The 3,975-nt window shown below is 36.7% G+C and overlaps 1 pseudogene; it reads right to left on the bottom strand.

Moving 5' to 3' along the window:
- Window positions 1-1,193: 1,193 nt before the first annotated feature.
- Window positions 1,194-3,286, bottom strand: LOC124893207 (annotated as a pseudogene).
- Between the last annotated feature and the right edge of the window lie 689 nt (window positions 3,287-3,975).

Below are 3,975 nucleotides of genomic sequence, written 5' to 3'. Positions count from 1 at the left end.
TGGCTCCCGATGTATATTTATATATTACTGAAATTTTTTTGGTGTGGATTGTCTTTGAAATGATCTGAGCTAAGTTCGGGAGAAATCTTTAGCACCGAGTGGGAGGTATAAAGTGATCTTACTTTCCCAAAACTACGTGCCCCTATAGGAGTGAGCTTGAGGCTGATTTATATAGTGATTATTAGTTTGTGTGGATTTGATATCGATAGTCCTACTACGATGGAAAGGATAGGACGGCTCTCCCTAATGTGAGTTGTACGTTGGACTCCATGTAGGTCACATGGTTTATGTCGATTATAGGATCTCCCAGTGTGTGTGTTCCCTTGTGTCTATAGTGAATGGTGAAGTGATTTGAAAATGGAATTGTAAAAGTTATTCTAACAAAAAATTTAAATGATATTTACATTATGAGAATTGATATTCTTGATGAACTGAAAGTGATTGACAAATTGTATGATGACTCACATAGGTTATTGTACTTATTTCATCCTCTCATGATTATGATGATTTACTTCGGGCTATGTGAGTCTTTCATACATCCTGCATATTTCTTACAAATAATTATGATGATGATATTTATACAATTGCATACACCCCAATATACTCAATTCCTTTCCATTGTACTGACCCACATCTTCGGATGTGGGCTGTGTTTTCTCAGAATGTAGGTTTAGGTGCTCAGTTCCAGGTTCAATAGTTATTCTTTGGGCACACTGTTCTACATCCTCTGTTGTGGTGAGTCCTCATGTTCCGAGGATGTGATGTCTGATGTTGGTTTCACGAAATTATTTACATTTGATAATTGAGTATGAGTTAGTTGGGGCATGTCTCAATGGTTGCTGGTTTTATTGATTTTGTTAGAGGCTTGTCAGATTAGTATAGATGTTGGGAGTTGACTAATAAGTCATATTTTGTTATCATTCTGAAATTCTTTTATTCTTGGATGATGATTACTCTGTTGTTATTTGAGGGTTATTTATGGAAACCCCGTTGATTTGTATTGAAATGAATGGAAATGGCTCAAAATGTTAGCTTAGGGCTACTCATAGCCTCAAGCACCATGTGACGCTCCGAGACTCATTTTCCGATATGTTACAAATTTGGTATAAGAGCCGAAGGTTTTAAGGTGTCCTAGGGAGTCTGACAAGTCGCGTTAAGTAGAGTCTTGATCATCGGTGTATGGCGCGCCACATCTATGAGCAAGAGGATATAAGTTCTTGCCAATAACCACGTCTGCTGAATAGAAACATTAAACTAAAAGCCTAGACAAAATGACCGCCTAGGAGAAAAAGGCCATATGCAGATAATGAAGAACCATAAGACTGAATTACCTGGGATGCCTATGCCCATAAGAAACCATGGAGCCACCCATTAATAGTAATAGAACTCTGCGCAAAGTTTTTTCCCGTGATATAAGTTACTACCCCTTGATCACTTACACTACCCCAAATATCTGACTGCATTTTCCAACTAAAATGGAATATTACTACCAAAATTGAATTTTACATCCAGAATAGTCCTAAGAAGACATGATCCCAGGCCGATACTTGACATGTACCCCCTCTTCCAGGTCCATCACAAGGAAAATAAAAATTAAGATTTGCCTTATCCGGTATCAAACGAGAACTGCGAGAAAATAGAATACCTTTCAAGAGTACCAATACCGTCACATGAATCGTAAATGCATAAATATGATGTACCAAGAAATCAGCGGTTCCTAGTGGAATAGGAAACAAAGCCACCTTTCCACCTACTGCAACTAAATCACCACCACCCCAAGTTAAATTAGTGCTTGCTGTTGCACCAGGATCTATTTCACCAGGTGCTAAAGCATGGGTATTTTGTATCCATTGAGAAAAAATGGGATGTAATTTTATAGCGGTATCTGAAAACATATTTTGAGGATGCCCTAAAGCACTGATGGTATCATTATGAATATACAAACCAAAACTGTAAAAGCCAAGAAATATATATGCCCAGTTGAGATGGGATATGATTGCTTCACGATGCCTAAGGACATGATCAAATAAATTATTGTACCGAGTAGTTAGATCATAATCTCTTACCATAAAAATGGTTGCATGCGCGGCAGCACCAACTCTGAGAAATCCACCAATCCACATGTGATGTGTGAACAATGACAATTATGTACCATATTCAATAGCTAGATATAGATAAGGGGGTATGGAATACATATGATGAGCTACAACAATGGTTAAAGAGCCTAACATAGCTAAGTTAAGAGATAATTGAGCATGCCATGACATTGTTAGGATCTCATATAGGCCTTTATGGCCCTAACCTATAAATGGACCTTTATGGGCTTCTAAAATATCTTTTAGCCCATAACCAATAGCCCAGTTGGTCTTATACATGTGACCCGCTATAAGGAAAAGAATTGCAATAGCTTAATGGTGATGGGCAATATACGTCAGCCACAGACCCCCAGTTACTGGATCTAATCCTCCACGAAATGTAAGAAAGTCCGCATATTTTGACCAATTCAAGGTGAAAAATAGGGTTGCTCCCTCGACAAAATTAGGTAAATTTGAGCCAAAAGATCTCGATTCAAGATAAATTCATGAGGAAGTGGTATCTCTTTAGGATATACTCCAGCATTTAGAAATTGGTTAATCAATAAAGATACGTGTACTTGATGTCCCGTCCAAGAGAGAGACCCAAGTCCTAGTAGCCCTGCCAAATGGCGATTCAGCATAGATTCTACATCTTGAAACCAAGCCAATTTTGGCCCACTTTATGATAATGGAAACAACCAGCAAAAAGCATTAACACTGGAAAGAACAATGCCCCAATTGTTGTACAATAGAGTTGTAATTCACTAGTTATTCGAGATGCTAGCCAATGCTGAAAAAACCAGAGGTTATTTGTATTCCTCTGAAATCCCCGCCTACGTCACCATTTAATATTTCTTGGCCCACTATTGGCCAAACTACCTAGCACTAGGCCCAATGTGAGTTGGATCAATTACCCATGCTTCATAATTAGAAAAACAAGCTCTGTGGAAATACATGCTGCCTAACCAAAGAAAGATGATGGAGAGTTAATGTGCACTAAATACTTTTTGAGAGATCTCCTCCAAATCATTGGTATGGCTATCAAAATTGTGAGTATCAGCATATAGGGTCAAGATCCAAGTAGTATTATCAGGCCCTTTAGCGATTGTTCTTGAGAAATGACCTGGTCTGGCCCATTCCTCGAAAGACGTTTTTATGGGATCCCTATCCACCAAAATTTTAACTTCTGGTTCTGGTGAACGAATAATCATTGAGTCCTCCTCTTTACGAACAACACATAAAGAGACCCACCAATAGTTTAATAATTAGTGAACCTTAGAGATAGAAAAATATTTCTATAATTAGTTCCTTTCTATTCTATTTTTCTGTCTCCCATCTATCTATTTTATTTAGTTATTTACTAGAGCAATTATGATCTAGAATTCGATCCAGGGCAAGTGTTTTGATCTATTATGACATAGCCTTAAGGCGCTCAATGGACCCTTTAACCTTTTAAAAACCTTTTTGCGCTTTGGATTGATCCAAAAACGACTTTTTTGTGCAACCTAGTGTATATTCATAGAAGTTATTAGATGGAGCTCTTTAATTTTTTACCTAGAAGATTATAATTACTCTATTCGAAATCACGCTAGTAACCATTAGACATTAGTAAGAGACAGCCCCGGTATATATATATTTAGTGATTCAAGGGTTTTTTTTATTAGTTTTAATACTAATAACTAATAAAAATTTTGTTTAATTGAATTTTTTCGTGTTGGTATTTAATATAAATAAATAGAATAAAAAGAAGTCTATTTTGTCCTCTATATATCATTTTATTTCTAAGAAATAGTATATGCATATAGAAGTGAAATAGAAGGCTTAGAAGGGAGATAATGAAATTATGTGATTGGGTCTTCCAAAAGCAAAGGAATGATCTGTTTCAGTTAACTAATCTGAT

The sequence above is a fragment of the Capsicum annuum genome, unplaced genomic scaffold (assembly GCF_002878395.1).
Source record: "Capsicum annuum cultivar UCD-10X-F1 unplaced genomic scaffold, UCD10Xv1.1 ctg55740, whole genome shotgun sequence".
Taxonomy (NCBI): Eukaryota; Viridiplantae; Streptophyta; class Magnoliopsida; order Solanales; family Solanaceae; genus Capsicum; species Capsicum annuum.
The sequence above is the reverse complement of the archived record's forward strand: the minus strand, read 5'-3'. Positions and strand labels throughout refer to the sequence as shown.